We start from the raw sequence: 27,266 nt of genomic DNA on the forward strand, positions 1-27,266 counted from the left end.
TGGGGAACAGTCCATTCCATAGTAGAGGTGGTGTTGGATGTATTAGAATGTACAAAGATGGATAAATCTCCTGGTCCTGACCAGATATATCCAAGAACACTGCAAGAGGCTAGAGAAGAAATTGGGGGGGGGACCCTGGCTTATATTTTTGCATCATTAGCCAGGGATGAGGTCCCGGAAGACTGGAGGGTAGTGGATGTTGTGCTCTTAGTCAAGAAGGGCTGCAAAGAAAAATCAGGGAACCATGGACCAGTAAGCCCAACATCTCTGGGAGGTAAGTTAGTTGAGAAGATTCTAAGACATATGATATACATGCATTTGGAAATACAGGGTTTGATTAGGAGTAGTCAGCATGGCTTTGTACATGGGAGATCATGCCTCACAAATTTGTTAGAGTTCTTTGATGAAGTGACCAAGGAGGCTGACGAGGGAAAGGCAGTAGATGTAGTCTGTATAGATTTCAGTAAGGCCTTTGATAAGGCTTCATATGTTAGGCTGCCCTGGAAGGTTAGATTACATGGACTCCAGGGACAGCTGACAAATTGAATACACAGTTGGCTTGATGGTAGGAAGCAGAGGGTAATAGTGGAAGGATGCTTGTCGAACTGAAGACCAGTGACTAGTAGAGTGCCTCAGGGGTCGATGCAGGACCCATTTCTGCTTGTTATCTATATCAATGATTTGAATGAGAATGTGTAAAGCATGATTAGTAAATTTACAGCTGACACCAAAATAAGCGGTATCGTGGACAGTGGGAAAGGTCATCAGAAATTGAAGCAGGACCTCAATCAGCTGGGGAAGTGGGCCAAGAAATGGCAAATGGAGTTTAATATAGATAAGTGTGAGGAGTTGAGTTTTGGAAAGTCAAATCAAGGTAGGAGTTTCACAGTGAATGGTAGGGCCTTGAGTGGAACAGAGGGATCTTTGGAGTTCAGGTGCATGGTTCTTTGCAAGTGGAGTCACAGGTAGACAGGGCAGTGAAGGAAGCCTTTGGCAAACTGGCCTTCATCAGTCAAGGCACCGAGTATAGAAGTTTGGAAGTTATGTTGCAGTTGTATAGAACATTGGTGAGGCTGCACTTGGAGTATTGTGTTCAGTTCTGGTCAGCCTGCTTTAGGAAGGATATTATTAAACTGAAAAGAGTGTAGAAGAAATTTACAAGGATGTTGCCAGGACTCAATGGTCTGAGTCATAGGGAGAGGTTGGACAAGCTAGGACTTTTTTCTTTAGAGCATAGGAGACTGAGGGGGGATCTTACAGAAGTGTATAAGGTCATGAGAAGCATGGATAGGGTGAATGCACTCTGTTTTTCCCAGGGTTGGGGAAAGGAAGACTAGAGGACATCAGCTTAAGGTCAGAGAGGAAAGAATAATTGGGAGACTGATGGCAACTTTTTTTAAAACACAGAGGGTGGTACGCGTATGGAATGAGCTATCAGCAGAAGTGATTGAGGCAGAGACATTAACAACATTGGAAAGGCATCTGGATAACTAGATGGATAGGAAAGGATTAGAAGAATATGGACCAAGTGCAGGGAAATGGGGTGAGCGTGGACAGACATTTTGGTCAGCACAGACCAGTTTGGGCAAAAGGGCCTGGTCTGCATACTGTAGAACTCTATGAGCCAAAGATATGGGAGCAGAATTAGGCCATTTGGTCCATCAGCTCTGCTCCACCATTCAAACATGTTCCTCACCATCATTCTCCTGCCTTCTACGAGCAATCTCTGATCCCTTTACTAATTAAGATCCTACCTCTGTCTTAAAGACACTCAATGATTTGACCCCACAGCCCATTTTTTTTTGACAAAAAGTTCTATGGATTCACCATTCTCTAGCTGAAGGAATTCTTCCTCATCTCAGTTCTAACTGGTCGCCCCTTCACTCTGAGGCTGTGCCCTCTGGTCCTAGTCTCTATCTCCACTCTATCCAGGCCTCAGCATTCTAAGTTTGAACGAGATGCCCCTTTATCCTTCTTGACCCGACTGAATAAAGGCTAAGAGTCCTCCAGCACTCATGAGAAGCCCTTTATTGCTTGGATCATTCTTGTAAACATAGTCCTGACCACTCCAAAGCTACCACATCCTCCCTTAGATACAGGGCCCAAAACTGCTCACAAATATTCCTAATGCAGCCTGACCAGAGCCTTATACAGACTCAACAGCACATCCCTGCTCTTGTACTCTAACCCTCTTGAAATGAATGCTAATATTCCATTTACCTTCCTAATTGTCAACTAAACCCACATATTAACCTTAAGAGAATTAGTCATAGAGATGGAAACAGACCCCTCGGTCCAACCTGTCCATGCTGACCAAATATCACAGCCCAATCTGGTCCCACCTGCCAGCACCTGGCCCATATCCCTCCAAACCCTTCCTCTTCATATACCCATCCAGATGCCTCTTAAGTGTTACAATTGTACCAGCCTCCACCACTTGCTCTGGCAGCTCATTCCATACATGTACCACCCTCTGTGGGAAAAAGTTGCCAGATAGGTCTCTTTTATATCTTTCCCCTCTCACCCTAAACCTATGCCCTCTAGTTCTGGACTCCCTCACCACAGGGAAAAGACTTTGTCTATTTATTCTAACCATGCCCCTCATGATTTTATACACCTCTATAAGGTCACCACTCAGTTTTCGACGCTCCAGGGAAAACAGGCCTAGCCTGTTCAGCCTCTCCCTATAGCTCAAATCCTCCAACCTTGGCAACATCCTTGTAAATCTTTTCTGAACCCTTTCAAGTTTCACAACATCTTTCCGATAGGAAGGAGACCAGAATTGCATGCAATATTCCAACAGTGGCCTAACCAATGTCCTGTACATCCGCAACATGACCTCCCAAATCCTGTACTTAATACTCTGACCAATAAAGGAAAGCATACCAAACGCCTTCTTCACTATCCTATCTACCTGCAACTCCACTTTCAAAGAGCTATGAATTTGCACTCCAAGGTCTCTTTGTTCAGCAACACTCCCAAGGACCTTACCATTAAGCATATAAATCCTGCGAAGATTTGCTTTCCCAAAAATGCAGCACCTCGCATTTATCTGAATTAAACTCCATCTGCCACTTCTCAGCCACATTGGCCCTTCTGACAAAAGTCCTGTTGTAATCAGCCTTCTTCGCTGTCCACGACACCTCAAATTTTGGTGTCATCTGCAAACTTACTAACTGTACCTCTTATGCTCACATCAAAATCATTTATGTAAATGACAAAAAGTAGAGGACTCAGCACCAATCCTTGTGGCACTCCACTGGTCACAGGCCTCCTGTTTGAAAAACAACCTTCCACCACCACCACCCTCTGTCTTCTACCTTTCAGTCAGTTCTGTATCCAAATGGCTAGTTCTCCCTGTATTCCATGAGATCTAATCTTGCTAATCAGTCTCCCATGGGGAACCTTGTCAAACGCCTTACTGAAGTCCATATAGATCACATCTACCGCTCTGCCCTCATCAATCCTCTTCGTTACTTCTTCAAAAAACAAAATGAAGTTAGTGAGACATGATTTCCCACGCACAAAGCCATGTTGACTATCCCTACTCAGTCCATGCCTTTCCAAATACATGAACACCCTGTCCCTCAGGATTCTCTCCAACAACTTACCCACCAGCAATGTTAGGCTCACTGGTCGAAACTTCCCTGGTTGGTCTTTATTACCCTTCTTCAACAGTGGCACCATGTTCGCCAACCTCCAGTCTTCTGGCACCTTTTCTGTGTTTCAAGACATCCAGCACTTCCTCCTCTGTAATATGGACAGTTTTCAAGATGCCACCATCTATTTCCCTACATTCTATATCTTCCATGTCCTTGCCCACAGTAAATACTGATGCAGAATACTCGTTTATTATCTGCCCCACCTCCTGCAGCTCCACACAAAGGCCACCTTGCTGATCTTCGAGGGGCCCTATTCTCTCCCTAGTTACTCTTTTGTCCTTAATATATTTGTAAAAACCCTTTGGATTCTCCATAATTCTATTTGCCAAAGCTATCGCATGTCCCCTTTTATGCCCTCTTGATCTCCCTCTTAAGTATACTCCTACTGCCTTTATACTCTAAGGATTCACTCATTCTATCCTGAGTATACCTGACATATGCCTCCTTCTTTTCCTTAACCAAACCCTCACTTTATTTAGTCATCCAGCACCTACTAGCCTTTCCTTTCACACCAACATGAATATACTTTCTCTGGATTTTCATTATTTCATTTCTGAAGGCTTCCCATTTTCCAGCCATCCCTTTACCTGCAAAGTCCAATCAGCTTTTGAAAGTTCTTGCCTTATACCATCAAAATTGGCCTTCCTCCAATTTAGAAATTCAACTTTTAGATCTGGTCTATCCTTTTCTATCACTATTTTAAATCTAATAGAATTATGGTCGCTGTCCACAAAGTGTTCCCCTACTAATACCTCAGTCACCTGCCTGGTTTTATTTCCCAAGAATAGGTCAGGTTTTGCACCTTCTCTAGTAGGTACATCCACATACTGAATCAGAACATTTTCTTGTACACACTTAACAAATTCCTCTCCATCTAAACCCTTAACACTATGGCAGTCCCTGTCTATGTTTTGAAAGTTAAAATCACCCATCATAACCACCCTATTATTCTTACAGATAGCTGAGATCTCCTTACAAGTTTGTTTCTCAATTTCCCTCTGACTATTGGGGGGTCTATAATACAATCCCAATAAGGTGATCATCCCTTTCTTATTTCTCAGTTTCACCCAAATAGCTTCCCTGGATGTATTTCCGAGACTATCCTCCCTCAGTGCAGCCGTAATGCTATCCCTTATTAAAAATGCCACTCCCCCTCCTCTCTTGCCTCCCTTTCTATCCTTCCTGTTGCATTTGTATCCTGGAACATTAAGCTGCCAGTCCTGTCCATCTCTGAGCCATGTTTCAGTAATTGCTATGATATCCGAGTCCCATGTTCCTAACCATGCCCTGAGTTCATGTCCCTTCCCTGTTAGGCCTCTTGCATTGAAATAAATGCGGTTTAATTAGATTAGATTAGATTACTTACAGTGTGGAAACAGGCCCTTCGGCCCAACAAGTCCATACAGACCCGCTGAAGCGCAACCCACCCATACCCCTACATTTACCCCTTACCTAACACTACGGGCAATTTAGCATGGCCAATTCACCTAACCCGCACATCTTTGGACTGTGGGAGGAAACCGGAGCACCCGGAGGAAACCCACGCAGACACGGGGAGAACATATCAGTCCTACCTTGTTCTCAGTTTTGTCCCTGCTTGCCCTGACTGTTTGACTCGCCATTGTTCTTAACAGTTCTGAACTAGGCCTCCTAAATCTCTTTGTGCTTCAGATTTCCGAAGCCTTTCCCAGTTCAGAAAATGGTCAATGCCTCTGTTCTTCCAATCAAAGTGCATAACATCATACTTTCCCACATCGCATTCCATCTGCCAATTATTTGTCGCATTCTCAGCCTGTCCAAGTCCTTCTATAGCCTTCCCACTTCCTCTGTCCCTCCACCTATCTTTGCGCCATTTGCAAACCAAGCATTAATACCCTCAGTTCCATCATCCAGATCACTAACGTGTGACGTGAATAGTTGCAGCCCCAACACTGACCCCTTGCAGAACTTCACTGTCACTGCCTGCCATCCTAAAAGAGCTTTCTTTATCCCCTTTAAACTGGAGCGGCTGTAGACTGCTTTGGGCAGACTTCATTCACAGGGTCATGGAAAGGTCACTACAGATGTAGGCGTCACAGTGCAACGATTGACAGTAACTCCATTTACCATGCACTTGCCAGTGATTTTTAATATTTCCTTAACCTCTTAAATGTCATACTTTTGGCTTTGAAAGCCAGTAGCAGTCACATTTAATAATCTTTTGTTTCTCAAATTCCTCCGGCTCCCCAACTGCCCAACATTAATTTCAACACTCAGATTAGATTAGATTCTCTACAGTGTAGAAATAGACCCTTCAGCCCAACAAGTCCACACCAACCCTCTGAAGAGTAACCCACCCAGACCCAGTCCCTTACCTTATACTGACCTCTGACTAATGCAACTAACACTATGGGCAATTTAGCATGGCTAATTCATCTAACCTGCACATCTTTGGATTGTGGGAGGAAACTGGAGCACCAGAGGAAACCAACACAGACATGGGGAGAATGTGCGAACTCCACACAGACAGCTGCTCAAGGTAGGAATTGAACCTGGATCCCTGGCCCTGCAAGGCAACAGTGCTAACCCCTGAACCACCGTGCCACCCCTACTCACGTTACCAAAGCAGACCAACTGATAAGTTTGTCACCTTCGGGGACCTTACTGCTTCAAAATATCAAAATTGTATATCAAACAGCGGTTACTTCAAAGATTATTCAACGTTTCAAGACAACATAAAGTCACAGAAAAGGTCTTCATAGTATTAACTTATACAATTTTGTTGTCTAAGTATTGGAACTTTATTCCTTTTAATTGATCAGTTATAAAAACACAAGCTTTCCACAATTTTGGAAACATGTGTTCAACATCCGCATTTGAAGATCTCTGCTCCAGAGAATATAACTACCCAAATCTCCTCAATATGATCTTTTTCATCCTGATCAATAAAGTAGTGGACAGGGAGTCCATTCCTAACAGCAGCTACATTAGCTCCAAAACTGTGAAAACAAGAGCAAACTAATACTGCACTCTCAAAACTAAATTTCTAAACCTCAATAACAAAAAAGTTTCACTCCCTTTCCTGTTCCGAGGCGTGTGGCAGTTCGCATTTAGTTTGCTCAGGTATAAGCAAAAAGTCTTTCGAGCACAGTATAGCAGAATCAGGAAGTAAACTGAAGCTCGGGCACGAGAGGATGGTGCTGGAAAAGCACAGCGGGTCAGGCAACATCCGAGGAGCAGGAGAATTGACGTTTCGGGCATAAGCCCTCCATCAGGAATGAGGCTTCTGGGCTGGGGAGGCGTGGCCCACACAGACCCATTCCCCATTTTTACACCTGACTAATGCACCTCACACTATGGGCAATTTAGCATGGCCAATTCATCTTCGGTCTGCGGGAGGAAACCGGAGCACCCGGAGGAAATCCACACAGACACTGGGAGAATGTGCAAACTCTACACGGACAGTTGGCCGAGGCTGGAATCGAACCAGAGTCCCTGGTGCTGTGAGGCAACAGTGCTAACCACTCAGCCACCGTGCTGTCCCCTGGTCAACCTACATCATTGTTAGGGAGGGAGCTCCAAGAGTTTGACCCAGTGACACAGAGAAGGAAAAGTCAGTTTTTATACAGTTGGGGAGGAAAAACATTTTCCTAGTTACTATTGTTTCTGAAGAATGGTCAATAGACCCGAAACATTACCTCCGATTTCTCTCCACAGATGCTGCCTGACCTGCTGCGCTTTTCCAGCAATTTGTTTTTTATTAGTTTCCAATTTCCAGCAACCACAATTCTTTCGGTTGCTTCATTCGGAGTCATTGATATTGGTAGCTCGTTGAGGTCCCAGCATCACATCCTTCTAATCTGAAGACAACCTATTTATGCCTATTCCGTGCTACATGAAGATAGTGCTCAGTCTATCGTGGGCAGGTATCATTTTCATTTAACCTGGAATCAAAGAGAGGGGCCAGACAAGCAGAAAGCACACTAGAAATCACTGAATATACCAGGGAGATCAATACAGCAGTAGCACGTGTGCATTAAGACGTCTGTGTACTTGGATACTGTGGTGTAGACACTTGTCATGGCCAACCTTCTGATCTTGGATAATAATGCAAGTGAACACAGATCAATATAAACAACAAAGTCTAGGGTTTCCACTCTCCTCAAAAATCAGCCGAGTCAGTGCAAAGCAGCAGCCAATTTTCAAGCACAAATTATCCTACATAAATGGAGACGGTATAACTTTATTTACACTGAAAAGAAATCACATGAAAAACTGGCTACTGCCACGGTGAATTAATCACCATGGTGAATTGCACCCATTTGCAATGTTGCAGGAGGCTTTTAATATTAAGTCTATGTTTTTAAAATGCATTTCATTTTTTATTTGCAAAATAAAGTGCCCTACTGTTTTGGTTCGGTGACATGGAAGTGAGTTTTAGCATGAATAGAGCAAAGAAACTTCATTTTTGACCACCTATCAGTGGAAGTCGCTGGTGCTATTTGCCTCATTAGGACTCAGCACCAGTAACATGGCCCAGAGCATAAACTGTGCAGGCTTCAGGACAACAACATTAACTCTTTCTGATGGATCTTTCACTGAGCTGACTGTGGTGAGGATTCCTCCTGCAACTGGAATGCAGGGTTGTTACTCAGTGGGGCATAAAGATGGAAATGGGCTCCATAATGATCTGTACTAGGGGCACTGCTGCTGACAACTTGCATTAACAATTTGGACTGTGAAGCCAAAAACTCATTCTAAACTTGCAAATAGCACATGTCTTTTACATGCGCAGGCTGTAACAGGCAATATTGAAGAGGTCTGTGACAAATTACAAGAGGGCTTTGATAAACTCGCAGAATTAGAAAATAATTGGCGAATGAAGCTCCACACAGATAAATGCGGGGCAGCGCATTTCAGTTAGAAGAATATGGAGGTCATAGGTTATTTGGAGTACATGTCTGGTTTGGGTGGAGGTATGATGGGATTGCAGGTTATTAATTCAAGCAGAACCGCAGGTTTGTAAGGCTGTAAAAATGTAACACAAACAATAGGCTTTGCTTCAAAAGGAATACCAATATCAGGATGTTTTGCTAAATCATAACTAGAATTTGATTAAACCACGCCTAACAGCAGTATATGCAATTCTGGTAACAATGCTATAGAATGAATATCAAGAGACTGCAAAGACGATTGACAGTGATGATGCCAGAAGTATACAGATAGATATAATCAGGGATATATAAAGTGAGCAGACTGAGATTCTCTCTCTGGGGAGATTAAAGGAGACAGAGCTGATTTAATACAGGTCTGTTGCCTGGACAGAGCGACAATGTCTCCATTTGCATGGGAGGGCGGTCAAATTGCAAACATCACATCAGAAGTTCCTTAAGCCCTCCCCAAAAGAGTCAACGCCTTTTCAGAAAAGGCACTAGGTGCATTTTAGGAGAAGCTAGACAGAATTTGAGGAAGAGAACAGTTTATTACAATCATAAACATAGGTGAGGAAAGATAGAGGGAAGCTTGAGTGGAACAGTAGCATGGACTGAATGGCCTGTTTCTTTGCATTATATCCTATGGAATTCTCTGACCATGCCCAGCAATGCAGCCTGACTAAGGTAAAACAGAAGAGGGCATTCCTGATCTGGTAGCTCAGCTACTGACAGGATCAATTCACTCAAGGTCCGTTACCTAGAACTTTAATGTGAGCAGTTTAAATTGAGATGATAATCTAAACCATCACAGGCAAGTCCAGTACAAATAGAAATGAAACCCAACAATTAGGTTTGATCATTCACCATCTAAATGTTGATCTTCCAGTCCAAATATTATGTTTTTTAATCCCTCCTTAAACAGCAGCACGTTATCGGAGGTACGGAGTAGATAAAGTAATGTTGAAGCTGGATAAATTGTTACTGCAGATTACTTTTGAATATTTCAGAGAGCAAGCAGTCAGTCTACGAGATCGACTCGCTAGAGAGACTGGGAAACGGGTTGTATTGATTCATTCAGATGTAAATCAGATAGATCTCTTGCTGAAAATATCATTCTGCAATAAAAGTGATCTTCTCCCTGGTAATGATCATTCCTGAAGCAATATCAGTAAAGCAGATGATGTGGTCATTATCTCATAGCTGCTTGTGGGAGAGAGATACCACATTTCCTACATTACAGAAGTAATTACACTTCAAAAATGCATTTATGCGGCTGCAACGAATTTTCTGATGTGTAACGGAGTTGTACAAACGCAAGAATTTCTTTTTATTTCAGACATGTTGCTGTCAGTGTCGGATTTAGAAAACAACGACTTCAGAGCAACGGTTCTCAGATCTCTCTCCCACAAAGGCTTTCCTTCGGCCAAGTCTGGCTCTGTTGTCAACTAATTGAAAGAGATTAATTGTCATCGTCAGATTGCATGATGTTCCAGGAATGATGGGGGAAGGCAAAGAAATGAACCTTGATTTTGTGTCATCCAGCATTCCCTGTGGCTCATTGCCTCCACAGATTCCCGGAGCGGATACGCAGCATATCTGGCTTATTTCACAAACAATTTCACAGGATTCAGGACAACCTCAACAAGATGGACTAGGCATTACATTGATATGGCAGCGATGGATCAAATCAACAGAGTCCACCCGAAAGGATCACTGCATGAAAAATAAGGAGTCCTTCACTTCCAATTAGAGGCAAAGACATGATTGAATGGCAACAAGAAACAGATGACAAGCCAATAGACTAAAAGACACGAGCATCAATCATGAATTCATGTGCCGCGTGTCCCAGTGGAGTACATGTTAAAGGTTTGTTCAGTACTGCTCCACTAACCATGTATAAACACGTGCAACGGGCTTTGCTCTCAATCCCTTGGGGGGGGGGGGGGGGGGGGGGGGGGGGGGAGTTGGCTGGAAATTGCTGGAAAGACATGGAATGAGAGTTTTGGGGGCAATAATTCACTTTGGCTTTCCTCTCTTGGGTGTTGATGGAGATATTCTGCATTCACAGAGTTACCTGGGCTCAAAAGAGCACATGCAGTTTATCCTTAAGCTAAAGATCAGTTTGGAGAAAATTTGTCTGCATTGACAACTCCTCTTTCCTTCCTCTAACCTGAGGCATGATTATCATGAGGCTGCTTTGAGATAGCAGTTAGCAATGAAGTAGGAAGTTGTAACCTGTATCAATAGTTGGATCAGGTGTATGGGAGAATAGCAAGTGGTATCTAATCCAGAGGAGCAACAGGAGTGATGCACTTCAGGAAGACCAACAAGATCGAGAATTAGACAATTGAGGATAATATACTGCGAAATGTCAATGATGAAGGATACCTGCAAGCCTGCAACCACCACTGTGTCCCCACCTTCAAATGGCATCTAAAATAATAGACTGTGCCAAGCACATCCCAAAATAACGGGACCGAGATTATGGTCAGGGAGCACTCAAGCTTTGAAGCCTCAGTTTATGACATAAGCTGATCATGGAACATATTCTTCTTAGAATCAGAGTGCAGAAGCAGGCCATTCAGCCCATTGAGTCCACACTAACCCTCCGAACAGCATCCCAACCAGACCACCCCCACAATTCCCAGGGCCAATCCACCTAACATGCACATCTTTGGATTGTGGGAAGAAACCCACACAGACATGGGGACAATGTGCAAACTCCCCTCAGACGCCCCAGGCTGGAATTGAACACAGGTCCCTGGTGTCGTGAGGTAGCAGAGCTAACCACTGAGCCACCGTGACCCGCCCCATACTTCATGCTTCAAAGTTTCTCATCATACGTTCACAGAAAACCATGTGGGCTGATTATTATGTTTATGCTAGGCAAAATTAAGAACAAAATTAAATAAGATTTATAATATCAAGAGAAAGCAAGATTGAAATTCTATGAATGGATCCATGCAAAGTATATTCACGGCATGTTTCCAACTTATAAGTTTAAAACAGAGTGAGTACTCTTCAATGCTGGACAATGGCAGTGTTCGAAATGTGATGCCCTACATAGTTGAATAACTTGGTTTCAGCTAATGCACCACTCAGGCCAGCCATTGGAGAAGCTTGATTTTTTTTGTGCTGGGCAATGGTAATCAGCACTTTTTCGTTTTTATCACGTCGACTGCACCTTAAACACTACTCGTCTATTCTTTCCTCTCTATAGCACTCTGAAACAAGTCGATAAATAACATCAAGACGGATCAATACTAAATTATGTGCATTCTGTTGTCTGGAAACAGTGTAGCCACAGAGGCAGAAATTACAATCATTGACCACTTCTATTATCTTGAGGGCAGAACAAATTGCTTATTGGAATGAGGTTACACAAAAGCAACATCAGATTGTGCGATCTCCTCTCCACGTTATTAACAGCAGAGAAGATTTGATCTCATCTCATTCCTGCACAGTTACTACTTATGCTTCACACAAAATTGCAAAATAAAATTAATCAGTCCACCATTCATTGTAATTGTTTCAATCCAGTTTTTAATTAATAAAAGGGAGAATGTCAAGTCTTTGCATGAAACACTTTAGCTGATTGCACTTGTTATCATTTTCATAAAAAGTGGAAGATTTGGAATGCGAACCATTGAAAAAAAATGCTGGATCCACACAACAGCGCAGTCAGTGTCTGTTGAGAGAATGGATAGATTCAACACTCCTTCAGAAAAGGACAGAAAGGGAATGCTGAGGCATCTGCTCTCTCTTGCCATGGCTTTTTGTACACACCCTGGACTGTTGCCACCAGAGGTGCTGCGTTTCTGGCCTTATTTGCCATGGATTACGTGGCCCTGTGACTTTAAGAGATGTATTTTGTCCTGGGCTTTTGTTTTGTGAAGAGGGGTTTTAATGCAGAGGAGCAGAGCAGTCTGTGAAAAGATAAACAACTTGCAAGCCTTGTTGCTTTATTTTAAAAATTGGAACAATAAAAGCAGCTTGAATGGGTGTGGCTGAGGTCCCACAGAACCAGAATTTTTTTTGCTTTAGGTTTGAACAGGTGCTATTGGTGTTGTGAAGAAATTGAAGCTATTTTGCTCCCTTCTCTCAGTTACAGCCAACAGTTGGGAGTTCTCTGCCTGCTACGAGAGTTGCATATGAAACACACAATCTGCTTTCTGAACTGGCCTATTCCAAGGATGCATTTATGGGATGTTATTATATTGGAACAATTAATTAGTAATAGTTACTGTGCCTATTGTTAAGTTTTCCAATAGAGTATTCCAATTCCTTCTTTTTTTTGCTGTATTTTAACTACAATGTATGAAGGAAGGGTGTTTTATTTTAAAAAAAACCCAAGGCTTCACAAGTTGTTTATCTTCTCAGACATTTTGTCACCTCTGCATTTAAAACCCTGCTTCAAAAACACAAGACCAGAACAAAATACATCTGTCAAACCACACCCAGAATATGAAGGCAATTCTAGGAATGACTGAAGGGAGGTCACTAAAGGGAGGGGTCCACACTGGCAGAAGTGTCATTGCTCTCTCCTTTCTCCTACCACCACCTTGTTTTTGTCTTCACCCTTGCAATGACCAGGTTAATTTCCTGGTTTGATTTGGAGGTCAGAGCTCCAGCTCCAAATGCTATATTGGCATTCAACAACTCCCATTCATGAGACACTCACCCACTTTGTACATGTCATGGGAACCATCGAAGGCTATCCACTCCAGCAAGTGGTTACAGCCGCAGAAGGAGCGAGTGTTCACATCAGTGCCTGTGAAATTAGTGAATCCGACTATGGGTTCATACTGAACTCTATGGGAACAGTTACCAAGAGATGTGCAGAGACTGCCTTCTGGAGTTGTCACAGACTCACAGAAGTATTATGGTGCCAAAGTGGTTCCATTGGGTCCACCACGTCTGTGTCAGCAAGTTAAATAAACATCATTGCTTAGCATCATTCCCTGCCTTCCAACCCCCTCACACAGTTGCATTTTTTTTTTAAAATCCACATTAACATCCAATGCTCCCTTGAATGAAATTGAACCTCCCTCTGTTCATCTCACCCCCCCCCCACCCCATCGCATTTCATACCAGAACTTTTCATTAAGCGAGGAAGTTTCTCCTCAGTTCACCCTTGCTTCCTTTGCAGTTCACTTCAAATCTATTGATGTGGGTCGACATGTTTCATGTATTGATTTATCAGTCCCTTCCCTCAGTTCCGCAGGTGCGCTCATCACACTCCATTACAATTCTTCCTGGATTCGTGTTGTTGATTGTTAGCCACCCTGCAGCCCCTGAATGATCAGTACAGTCATCCAAACCCACTCAAACCACGACACAAAGCACAGACGGCACCAACTGCAGGATTTTGGCTCCTACAACACAAAAACCCAGTGCAGCACGTTCACTCGGGTATTTCATGCGGTAGCAACCTATAAAATGTCCCCAAATTCTCAAACTTGAGAACGTAAACAAATTAATGCAAGCTGTACAAGTGTACCATTTTATCACAGAGTCCTCGATATAAAATTAAATGCTTTTGGAATTCCACGATGGCTATCATGTAAAATAACACAGGAGCTGTTATACATTAACAATAACTTATAGTCAGGAGATGAATGAGCATTCATTCTGTTGTTGATGAACCTGCACTTGATGCATGAACAGCTCAACACCAAAACACTTAAGTGCATCTCACGACACACTCCACTGAGAAAATAATAACTGCAGTTGACAATGTCCTTGCTAGAAATGCGACACTCCCAATCAAATCTCACCTTGGTATTCTAAAAGGGGCATCAATATAGCCATTCTAAATGGCAAAACCAGCCTGTTTAATCACTTAGTTAGTCCAGATTACTGGAGAATGGGCAGGCTACTGCAGATATCATTCAGGGTTGTGTGTCTGGGCAGTTCTGAGGTCACAGAGTTGGGGGAAGAGACATGGGTAGGAGCAGGCTGCAGGTGGAACAGTGAACACGTCTTTCTTCTGAGCGACCCACTAGTATGGGAGAAAATGTTCCCTCAGCTCTGGGTTCAAGGCCAGAACTCGAGCCTGAAATCACGAGGTTGAGGTTTCAAGTCCCATGAAATAAAGCGCCTGTCAACCAAACTGCCCAAGGTGACACAGCAGTGCAGTGCTGAGGGTGTACTACGTTGCCAGAGCTACAGACTTCAAGTGTAGAACAGATGACCTGGTCATTATTTTACCATCGTTTGTGGGAATTTGCTCTCCCTATACAAATTTGTCATCTGACCTGTGAACATCTGTACTTATGAACAGCTAATTTATATTATCTCTATATTGCATTCCGACTTGCACATCAAGCCAACTTACAAATGCATGAAGGACCAGAACCCAGTCTTAACCCAAGGACTGCCTGTATTAAAACAGTGACTCTAAAAGCAGTTATTCATTTGCCAGCATGTGGCTGGAGTGGGTAAAGAGTGGGAAAAGCACAGCAGGTCAAGCAGAAGAGCCAGAAGTCATCATTTCAGGTCGGAACCTTTCATCAGTCCTGAAATATCGACTCCTCTGATGCTCCCTGACCTGCTGCGCTTTTTCCAGCTCCACACTTTATTGTCTCTGACTCTCCAGCATCTGCAGTCCTCACTACCTCCAAGTTGGTGATGCAAAACACAGTGACAAAGTAAGTTCATTCTCTCTGCACTTCAACAAGACCTCATTTGTTTTCCCAGAAAGACAGGATAAAACTCTGACATGGATACAAAAGGCCACACTTTAAACAAGCACGAGATAACCTCGGTAAGGTTGTTAGTCAAACCAGTTGTGTGCTGTGCTATTGCCTCAAGCACAATTCAAACTTTGTCTTATCATAGAAGTGGGTTTGAGTTGCTCACCTGTCCCCTCCTTGCCTACCTGGTCAGGGGTTTAAGGCAGACATGGATGACCAGCTCCTACGCCTGTACAACAACTCCCGGCTAGAAATGGCACAGGGACATGTTCCGCAAGCTACTTCAGGTAATAATGCATTCTCTGGACTTAGCTTTATTCAGCAGATTGCATGTGACAGAACTTCATTATTCATGATGGTACCAAGCTAAAGCACACAATGCAAAATGCTGGAAGTTGCCCAAGCCCAGCTTAAACAATTCATTTGAATTTTTGGCTAGCCGGTCAAATATTAAATAACTTATACAAAATTAAAGTAACATACTGTGTCTTTGTCTTTCTTACCCCTTTCCCTCCCATTGCTGAAAGCATCCATTGGCTAAGAGCCATCAGTTGTGCGTCACCTTCGATCGTCCCAGTCAGCAGGCCTCCTGGCTGTGAACATTACAGCTGAGGCCCAATTCGACACACACCTGGCATCTTAGAGTTGCTTCTGTAAGTTCCAGCAGGGTTTGCTGGCGAGTGATCAGGAGAGGAAGAGTCATTCCCAAAACCCAGGGCAACGTTGGTTCAACTGCGAGCTGTCAGAAAGCAGCATTGCAGCTCATGACAGGCCTCAAACGTAGACCTCGGGATGATTCTCTGCAACAAACGAAATCTCAATCCTGTCCGTACCCCTGAGCAACTGGACAATCTCCGTTTTAATTTCAACCTGGTTGGATAAGTTCCAAGTGACTTAAAACTGGTCCCCAATATCAACTTAGGAAGGGTCACTTGACCCGAAACATTATCTGATTTCTCTCCACAGGTGCGGCCAGACTTGCTGAGCTTTTCCAGCAATTTCTGATTTTGTTTCAATATTTGTACATTTGGTTGCACTGGGAAAAAGACACCTTTGGAGCTGAACCAAGTCCTATTGCTCAACCTACATCAGGCAGACAATAACCCTTACTTCAAAGTGGCGCTTGCCCATCCCCTCCAAACAAAGCTGACCCCTGACACTAAGTTCTAAGCCAAGAGTCCATAGATATCAGGAAACAGGTGGGGGGCAGCCCAGCTTATCTTCCATAGGATTCTTATAAACAAAGGAAATTTTCAGCTTGGGATGGATTAGGCTCCAGATCTGAGAGAAGACAGCTTGATATCTAACTGATTCTACTCGAATCAAAAATCAAAGCTAGTATTTGATATGGCATTGTAAAAAAAAATCACACACAGTTTACAATGGCAGATGTGAGGAATTCTATCCATAGTATAGCAATGCAGCAGTAATTGCCTACACATCAGGCATTGTAGAGCACTTTTAAAGTGCACAACACAAAATGTCCCACTTTCACTCAGGATCAAACATGCCTTTATACCAAGTTTTGAACATTATTTAAGATTACACCACGACTAAACACAACCACCAGTCAGTAACGACCTTATACTGGACATCCGTTTGGAGAAACTGATCAGCGTAGATCTTCAATAATTCTGTCATGGAATTCAATTGTCATTGTTCTTTAAAAAAGTGCTTAATAAATGCAAAATAAATTCCAGTGCAATATGAAGGAAGCAAGCAAGCAAGCTATACAATGACTCCCAGAACGTGGTTTTGTTAGCATAGTTTAATTACAATTGGTGGTTTGTTATCCATACTGAATAAACACCCTAATGAAAATACTCAAGAATAATAAATTTTCAATTAATCATTAATTAGGTCTGTGAACATACAAGAAATGCCTGTAGTAAGTGTGCAGATGCTCACACATTTGAATTCCAGTCTATGTAAATTTGAATTACAAATACACAATGGGAACCTGCATTGGTCTATAGATAATATAAATTAATTTCAGTTCTATCAATCACACACGAGCAATTTTTGCATTACAAATATTAATATTTTTGCTTTTCACGCTATGTATTCCTGCATTATTTTCTGTCTGCGTGTTTGATTGTTTCATTGAGCAGTTTGTGCTCTTGTAAATGTCCTTCTTATTGTTTTCTGTGCAGTGTTGGGCTTCCATGAGCTACAAAGCATGTAAAATCCATGAAACATATTGCATGGATGCTCCAGTCATTTAGAAAGACTTCACTAAAGCCAAGAATATTAAGTGGGAACGCGCCAGAGGTCTTCAAGGTGATGATGAGTTTCAATAGGGGAACATCTAATGAGATTGTTTCTACCGGTTGTTGACAAGATTATGAGAACGCATAAATGTAAGGCAGTTACAGAAGTGATTAATGAGGACATTTGTAAACAAAAGTCTCTTTACACAGAGGGTGGTCAAAAAGTAAAAATCTCTCACACAAGCCATTGTTAAAGTCAAGAACTAGATGGTTGATTGAAGGAGGGGAATACAGGAGGGTTTGGACATTAAGCAAATGCATTGAATTAGACAGCAAGGAGATGGCATAAATTACCAGCATTAAGGCAAAGGCTGTATTTGTTGAACAATATGATTACTAAATTGCAAATATATCTTCCCGCAATTATTTTCTGCCTCCTTCTGGTATTGCCCATGCACTGATCCAATCAGAACATGTTGCATTATACCCCATCCATTGCATCCTCTCTTGGGACATTGTAACTATTGTGTCAATGCTTAGCTTTGAGAGGTGTTTTTCCCTAGTTTCTTTTAGAGAGAGACTGGGGGACAGGTATCAAGCAGTCTATTATAAGATAAACAACTTGTGAGGTATTGGGTTTTTTTAAAAGTTGGAACAATAGAAGTCACCTGAGCGGGTGTGGTCAAGCTCTGTCTGACCCAGGAATTTTAGTTCCCTTGTAGTTGTTGTTGCTTGGGTCTCTGCAGAGGTGGAAGGCAGTGAATCTGTACTCTCTTTCTCTGAATTGTCTTTTGATGTTCTTTCCTCCTGGCTTGGAGAAGTGCATGTGAGACAAGCTGTTTTATGAATGTGTCGTTTTGCCAAGGGTGTATTTATCAGATGTCAATTAGTAATAGTTACTGCGTCTAGCATTCTGTTAAAGTTTTTCAGCAGAGTTAAGTTATTTCAAGTTCTTTCTTTTTTTATATTTTAACTGTAGTGTTTGTAGGGAAACAAGTTTTGCTTAACATAGAGTAGTTTGGCCAATCAAACGGCATCTGGATCACAGCACATGACATTTACCTTTACAATAAGAAAAAGTTAGGGTTAAGGCTACTTTCTTAATGTATTTTGAGGGGGTCTGGTCTAGTCCATAACACTGTGCAACTATTGACAATCCTCTGTCCCACTGTGCAATTCACCTCAACACCTGAATGAAGTTTCGGTGCCAGTGAAGTATTGGGATTTTGGTTTCACTTTGATTGGCAGTAAGCTAATCTTTATAAAACGCTCAACACAATGTCAATCAATGGCACCCTGATGCTTCAACATAATATCCTCATTATGGAAATTAAAACATGTTTTTTCTCTACTTCAAGACAAAATCACAATTTGACTGAAGTATATTTTTTCTCTCAAAACCAGCAATCCACACAAAATCCACATAATAGGACTTTTTAAGATTAGATTAGATTCCCTACAGTGTGGAAACAGGCCCTTCAGCCCAACCAGTCCACACCGACTCTCCAAAGAGTAACCTACCTAGACCCATTTCCCTCTGATTAATGCACCTAACACGAAGGCCAATTCAACATGGCCAATTCACCTAATCTGCACATCTTTGGACTTCTGGAAAATAAATAACACTGCTTCCAAACTTCAGACTTGTAACAACTCATGATCCACAAACACAGGTATACAATTAAAATACAAGCAATGCTTTGGTGCAGTAATTTATTTTGAAGCCAGTTCTTCTGTATATTAAAAAACCTTCAAAATTCCCTATTAAAATAACTAAATAAAAGCAAAATAGTGCACATGCTGGAAATCTTGAAGTAAACACTGAATGCTGGAGAAACTCAGCGGGTCAAGCAACACCTGTGGAGACAGGGAAACAGTTTTGACATTTCAAGTCTAGTATGACTCTTCGTCAAATCCGTTCAAACGACCGCTTGCATCAGATGCTGGGAGGTTCACGGGTAGATCTCAGCGGAACATTCTACAGATTCCTGGGAGATCAGAAACTCCGAAGGTTGAGATACAAAATATATCCTAAAAGTATGTAATGTGATGGGAATCGCAGCTCTATGAACAATCTCTCTTCAGGTCACCAACAACTCGCTCTCAACAAATACACACTTTTTGCCTGTTACACAGTTAGGATCTTTGCTGTCCCACCAGGTGTTAGAAGTAGATTCTATCATAACATGCAAGTGGGAATTGGAAAAGGAAATCCTTGCAAGTTGAGAGAGAAAAAGAGCAAGGTTATTGGACAAGTGGTAGAGCTTTTTCAAAGAGCTGGGTTAAGCCTAACAGTCTCTTTTTACATTGAATAACAATGATTTTTTTGCCTTCACATAAGTTTTTGGACAGTGCGTCACCCTGCCCATTTCATCTCTGACCAAGGGGCCACAACCAGAGTGCGAACACAAAAGGCCAAGGCTTTCAGAGTGAAGACACAAGTGCCTTTCTCAAAGTGCCCTGTTCTTCTAGGTGCAGTGTTTCGATCCAACAGCTCAATACTGAAGAATATGGAGAACTTAGAAAATGAGTTGAGGTCAAGAAAATATGACCACCTGTCTCACAACCAGCAAGAATGGACTTGACATTGTAAAGAAACAAACAGGTCAACGTCCATCCATCAAGATGCTCAATATATAAAAAAATGCAAGCAACAGCAATATTAATAGGTGTGTGTGTATGTATGTGCACGCATGTGGGGGGGTTGCAGGCCACCATATGGAAGAATCCCTGGGATCAGACTGTGCGGGATGAAGAAATCAGTGTGCAGCCTGAGTACACACAATGAGCACAGAACCTCGGTCAGAGAAAACAAAAACAACTGATCATTTCACACACACCCTCTGGAACATTCCACAGGTTTCTTTTGGACTGCTCCCTGCCATAAAGAAACTCACCTCAATTGCTCATATCTTCGAGCATGTGCAGCACCAGGACTAATGTTTCGGCAATGGCTATCTGGCCCATTTATTAAGGAATAGGCCATTAATTCCCCATGGCTGGAGCAATCCATTTTAAATGGGATTGGTGCTAGACAAACTAATGGCCCTGGTTAGAAGAGAAGGATTTTAAAAAACAGACACTGAATTCCATTCCATCCTTCTCTTCACGCAGAGGCAGTAGACTGAAGTGCTTTAAAATGCACAAAAAGATCTACAGACCTGATGTGATTAGTCATTACCCTGTTACAAGTTCCACTGGAGGGGTGTTGGATCAAGAGGTTATTGCCACATGGAGGGGATGTTTTTCTGGGGAGGGGTGGGGGGAGAGAAGAGAAATGCCATGAGGGGATGGAGAAAGAGAAATGCATGGGGGTGTGTGGAGAGAAAGTAATGCATGGGGGGGTGTAAAAAGAAATGCATGGGGGGGGTTGGAGAGAGAGAAATGGATGGGAGGGTGTGGAGAGATAGAAATGCATGGGGGGGTTGGAGAAAGAGAAATGCATAGGGGGGTGAAGAGACAGAAATGCATGGGGGGGTGTGGAGAGAAATGCATGGGGGGGTGTGGAGAGAAATGCATGGGGGGGTGTGGAGAGAAATACACAACCCTGCATTTCCTTAGTGCCCTACTCACTAGCTGGTAATGTTCACAGATCCACGGAATGAGATGTTGGGGGGGGGGGGCACTTGCTGTACGGTATTTTGCCCACATCTGTGTATCCGAGCTGAGAAAGGGGGGGAGCTGATGTTCACCCCAAGGACGGCGTTTTGTGATTAAATGAAAATGACACCCACCCCCTTTTTTTCAAATCAGTTGTATCCAGCAGCCAAGGTATATAAAGGCACCCGGGGTGGGCGGGGGACGTGAAATTAACAAAGCCACAGGGATGGAGCTGCGACGCTATTTCTAAACGTGTTAAGCACCTCGCACCGATGGCAGTCAGGAATATGCTCAGCAACACTCCCGGGGAGGGAAGCTGGATTCAATCCACAAAAAAAATGTCGCATTTGCACCCAAATCCTCCCGGAAAATCTAGTTGATTCTCTCTCAGACTCCCATCGCAAAGTGACAGTATCACCGGTTGCTCAGGGCTGCAAACATGAAGCTTTCTTTTAAAAAAAAGACATCACCCCAGCACCACAAATGCCTGGAATATTAACCTTCTCCTCTCTCCAATGCTCACCCCCGACACATATATCAAATTTAAAACAAAATCAAGAGTTCGTAAAGGCAAATTAAAAAGGGAGGAATGAACTGTAACTGTCCTTACCAGATTCGTGGGTGAATTTTCTTGCAGAGATGATTTTTGACCAATTTCAGGGCAACGCGAGCGTCTTTACAATGTAATAAATAAATACACAAGGGCTTGTTGCAAAGGGCGGGGGCTGAGAGGATCTTGCTGGCTTTTCTTGCGAGCTCCCGTGAGCGGATTGCTGTTATCAGTGAGAGACCCCCCCCAGCCACCCCCTCCCCAGCCCTTGCTCTGGGTTGCTTTTACCGCAGCGAACACTGCGCTGCCCTATGACTGCAGTCAGAACAGCAGCGACACCAGCGGCTGCTCCTGCTCTCTGTCTGCTCAGAGACACACACACACACCAGCCCCGTACTCTCTGTGTGACAAGACACACACCCTCTCTCACCGCAGAGTCAGCACCCACATATTTGGGTTGGGGGTGGGGTTCTCGTTTTTCGAACTGTTTCCAAAAATGAAACAGCCACCCCAACAGCCCTGTATTTTGATTGTGTTTTTAAAATGAATAAATATCTTATTTTTGTTTCCAATTCTCTGTTGGGAGGATGTTATTTTGTCAGCTGCCTCCACCTTTTCATGTGGCGGATTCCAAATCAGAACTCACTGCTTCTCAGGAAACTTCTCACCTTGCCGCTTGACAACGCCAAGCCTTGAGAGTGATGTTATAGAGTCAAACAGCACCCTTCGCTCATCACACAAGGTTCGCTGAACTGAACAGTCCCATTTACCATGTCGTTCTGTAGGTTTCCTATCCAGGTTCCATTTGAAATGCTATAATTATATCAGCCTCCACCACTTACCCCTCATTCCATAAACACACCACCCTCTGTGGGGGTAAAAATTGCCCTGTGGTCCCTTTCATATCTTTTCTCTTTCACTTAAAACCTATGGCCTCTCGTTGTGAATTCCCAAACCCTGGGGAAAAGACTTCGGCTGTTCACCCTATCCGTGCCCCTCACGATTTTATAAACCTGTTGTAAGGTCACTCCTGGAACATTCCAGCGGCACGGTGGCACAGTGGTTAGCACTGTTGCCTCACAGCGCCTGTAGACCCGGGTTCAATTCCCGACTCAGGCGACTGACTGTGTGGAGTTTGCACGTTCTCCCCGTGTCTGCGTGGGTTTCCTCCGGGTGCTCCGGTTTCCTCCCACAGTCACAAAGATGTGCGGGTCAGGTGAATTGGCCAAGCTATATTGCCCGTAGTGTTAGGTAAGGGGTAAATGTAGGGGTATGGGTGGGTTGCGCTTCGGCGGGTCGGTGTGGACTTGTTGGGCCGAAGGGCCTGTTTCCACACTGTAAGTCTAATCTAATCTAAAAAAAATAGCCCGAATTATCCAGCCTCTGCTTACAACTCAAACCCTCCTGTCATGGTAACATCCCCACAAATCTTCCTGAACCCTTGTGGTTAAATAACATCCTTTCTATAGAAGGGTGATGAGAATTGGTGGGAGTATTCCATAAGTGGCCTCACCAATGTCCTCTACAGCTGCCACATGACCTTCCAACTCCTAAACTCAATGCACTGACCAATGAAGGCAAGCATACCAAACACCTCCTTCACCACCCTGCCCACCTGCGACTCCACTTTCAAAGAACAATGCAGTGCACCCCTAGGTCTCTCTGTTTGGCAAAACTCTTGAGTGCTGGAGTTAAAGCAAACAAAAAAAACACACACATCAAAGAACTGTGGATGCTGGAAATCAGAAACAAAAACTGAAATTACTGGGGAAAACTCAGCAACTGAAGAGAGAAAGTTGAGTTAATATTTCAAGCCCAGTGACTTTCTTCAGAACTGGATGTAGCTAGGGAAAGGTTGGTATATATGCCGAAAATGGGATGGGTGGCTGGGATAGGAGTAAACAATAGATGGAGATGGAGCCCAGAGAGAGAAACAATTGGGCAAACGAAGGGATGTGTACGGGTCAGTCTGGGAGAATCAATAGCTGACAATGGTTGTGGTAGCAGCCCATGTGATGAACAGGTCTGGTGTTTTGGGTTGGGGTAAGGAGGCGGGAGAAGGTATTCAGGCTTTAAAATTATTGAACTGGATATTGAGTCCTGAAGGCGCTAGAGTCCCCAAGCAGAAAAAGAGGTGCTATTTTCCAACTGAGCTTCTCTAGAGCATTGTAGCAAGCCCAAGAGAGAGATGTTGGCCAGGGACCAAAGGGGTGGTGTTGAAATAGTAGGCAACTGGAATCTCAGGGTCATGTTTGAGGACACAGCATAGGTGTTCTGCAAAGCGGTCACCCAGTGTATGTTTCATTTCCCCAGTGGAGGGGAGACCACATTGTGAGCAGTCAATACCATAGAGTAGATTGAGTGAAGTGCAGGTAAAGCATTGCTTCACTTGGAAGATGTGCCTGGTCCTTTGGATAGTGAGGAGGGAGGGAGGAAGTAAATGGGCAAGTATTACATTTTCTGTGCTTGCAGGGAAAGGTGCCATAGCAGGTGTGGGGAGGTGTTGGGAGCGGAGGAGGAGGAGTGAGCTTGGGTGTCCTGAGGGAACAGTCTCTGCAGAAGACTGACAAGGGAGGGGAGGGGAATATGTGTCTGGTGATGGCATACCACTGCAGGAGTCAGAAATCGTGGCTAATGATCCTCTGGATGTGGATGCTGGTAGGCGAGGACATGGGGGATTCTATCGCTGTTGCAGGAGGGGAGATAGGGGGTGAGGGTTGAAATGCAGGAGAGGGTTCGGACACAGCTGGGTACCCTGTCAACCACTGTGATGGGAAATCGTAGGTTGAGGAAGAAGGTGGATGTTTCAGAGACCCCCTGGCATCAACAGGACAGATGCAATGAAATGGAGGAATTGGGAGAATAGAATAAAGTCTTTGCAGGAAGCAGGGTGTGAGGATGTATAACTGTGGGTAACTGTGAGAGTCGGTGGGTTTAATGTGGATATTGATGGCCAGCCTATACCCAGAAATAGTTAGGAGTTAAATCAGGTTGTGTTCAAGCAAGTTGCCTCTCTCCATCAGTAATGAACATGCCTTCAGCTGTCCTGGTCTCTACCCTTTGAAATTCCATCCCTGAATCTCTCAACTCCTCTCTCTTCCTTTAAGATACTCAATAAACTTCCCTGTCCAAATCAACATTTTATTCCTCATCCAATTATCTTTCTTTATGGCTCAGTGTCAAAACTTGTCCAAACATTTCATTATGTTAAAAATATTAAACACATGCCATTTTTCTCAGTAGACAGTCCCTAAGTTGCAATGGTCAGAGTTAAGTGACACAAGTTATGAATAATCATCCAGAAGATGAAAAGACTGACAACATTGTTGACAAAATGGGCTATCTCAAAGATAATGAGATTTTTAAAGTGACCAAAAAGGTGATAAATAGAACATAGAATAAAAGATTTTAAAAAGGGTAAATTTGCACATGTCCCAAAGGATCATGGGAGAAAGTTAAAAACCACACAACACTAAGTTATAGGCCAACAGCTTTATTTGGAAGCACTAGCTTTCGGAGGTACCTGATGAAGGAGCAGCGTTCCGAAAGCTAGTGTTTCCAAATAAAGCTGTTGGACTATAACCTGATGTTGTGCAATTTTTAACTTTGTTCACCTCAGTCCAACACTGGCTTCTCCACATCATTGAGGGGGGGGGCGGGGAAGAGAGAGAGAGAGAGAGACAGACAGAGAGAGACAGCGAGACAGAGAGAGACAGAGAGAGACAGAGAGAGACAGATGACTGAAGGTGGTTTAACCTGAGTAAGATAAAGAAAACAGATTGTAAGAGTATGTAACTCCAAGTATGTAACTTGGAGGATCATAAAGGTAATCCTTAATAGAGACAGAGAAAGAAATTCTAAAAGTCTAAACAGGGAATGGTTGGAATGTTAAATGAATAATTTGTCTCTTTTCACAGTGTACACACAAAAATATAACAGAGACTGTGGGGAACCAAATGAAAGTGAGGGACTTACAATTATTACCATTAGTAAACAAAAGGTGCTGAAGCACTTAATGGGATTAAAGTATGACAAATCATTTGGAGTTGATGACCTACATTCTGGGGTTTTATTACAGATGGCTACTAGAGATAGCGACTGCACTGGATTTGATCTTCCAGCACTCCCTGGTTTCTAGAATGGTCCCTATGGATTGGAAAGTAACAAATGTAATCCTGAGTAACCCTAATTCGAAAGTGATAACCAGGAACAACAATCTACTTGATTAATGTTAGTACAAGGGAAAAGGCTGGAGTTGGTCAGTGAACACATGGTAACAAGGCGTAAAAAATGAGGTCTGCAGATGCTGGAGATCACAGCTGCAAATGTGTTGCTGGTCAAAGCACAGCAGGCCAGGCAGCATCTCAGGAATAGAGAATTCGACGTTTCGAGCATAAGCCCTTCATCAGGAATAAGAGAGAGAGAGCCAAGCAGGCTAAGATAAAAGGTAGGGAGGAGGGACTAGGGGGCTTAGCCTGCTTGGCTCTCTCTCTCTTATTCCTACCTCCTTCCACCTATCCCACCTCCATCGCCCCTCCCCCTAGTCCCTCCTCCCTACCTTTTATCTTAGCCTGCTTGGCTCTCTCTCTCTTATTCCTGATGAAGGGCTTATGCTCGAAACGTCGAATTCTCTATTCCTGAGATGCTGCCTGGCCTGCTGTGCTTTAACCAGCAACACATTTGCAGACATGGTAACAAGGCACTTGGTAAATCACAGTACAATTAGGAAGGATCAATAAGATTTTATAAAAGGGAAATCATGTTTGACAAATCTATTAAAAGCAAATTTCTGCACATGCTGGACATATGAAATAAGACAAACTCAGCAGGTCTGGCAGCATCTGTGGAGACAGAAACCAGAGTTGATGCTTCAAGTCTAGTATGAACCTACTTCAGAACTGAAAGGAAAATAGCACTTATAGTATCGTCAGGAAGAGAGACAGGAGCACATGGTAAGAGTGCCCGGAGTAAAAGACAAAAGGTTGTAAAGGAGGGATTGAGATGTAAAATAGGTATAAATGCTTTGTGTTGGGGGGGGGGGAGAGAGGGGCAGGAAGGAGGAATGTTGTACTTAAGATGGGCAATCAGAGTACATGCTCTGAAGCTGATAAACTCAACACTGCATCCTAAAGGCTGGAAGGTGCCTAAGTGGAAAATGAAGTATTGTTCCTTCAGCTTGCAGGCACTTCAATAAATAAACAAACAAATTGCCATTTCAATTGACCATCTTGAGGACACATTTTCTCCTTTTCACACCTAACGTTCAATGAGTACACTCAAGGCTGATACTGATAGATGTTTAGGTCATAAGGGTTTGAAGGATAGAGATTGAAAGCAGGAAAATGGAGTTAATGTAGAAATTCAACCACCAGCTTGTTGAATGACAGAGACAGGTTGAACGGCCATGTAACTTATTCTGGTTCTTACTTCGAAAAAGGCTCAGTTACACATATGTTTTGTTTTCTGTCAGCCAATTAGTCCTTTAAATTTAGTGCTCATACTTACACCAACCTTTTAAGTGGTACTTTGTAAACCATCTTCTGGAATTTCAAGGACAGTGTATTTAAAGACTCCCTTTTGTTCATAACACTTGTCTTTCCTTCAAAGAGAACCAATAATTTGTCTAAACATTATCT

At 43.1% G+C, this 27,266-nt stretch overlaps 1 protein-coding gene across 4 annotated transcripts in view; it reads right to left on the reverse strand.

Moving 5' to 3' along the window:
* Window positions 1-21,898, reverse strand: part of nrcama (neuronal cell adhesion molecule a) — a 405,372-nt gene extending 383,474 nt beyond the window's left edge. For all 4 annotated transcript variants that reach the window (XM_060839991.1, XM_060839992.1, XM_060839989.1 and 1 more), the window contains exon 1: window positions 21,691-21,898. The gene's annotated coding sequence lies outside the window, so the exon portion shown is untranslated. The remainder of the gene's footprint in view (window positions 1-21,690) is intronic.
* Between the last annotated feature and the right edge of the window lie 5,368 nt (window positions 21,899-27,266).

The sequence above is a fragment of the Hemiscyllium ocellatum genome, chromosome 19 (genome assembly GCF_020745735.1).
Source record: "Hemiscyllium ocellatum isolate sHemOce1 chromosome 19, sHemOce1.pat.X.cur, whole genome shotgun sequence".
Taxonomy (NCBI): Eukaryota; Metazoa; Chordata; class Chondrichthyes; order Orectolobiformes; family Hemiscylliidae; genus Hemiscyllium; species Hemiscyllium ocellatum.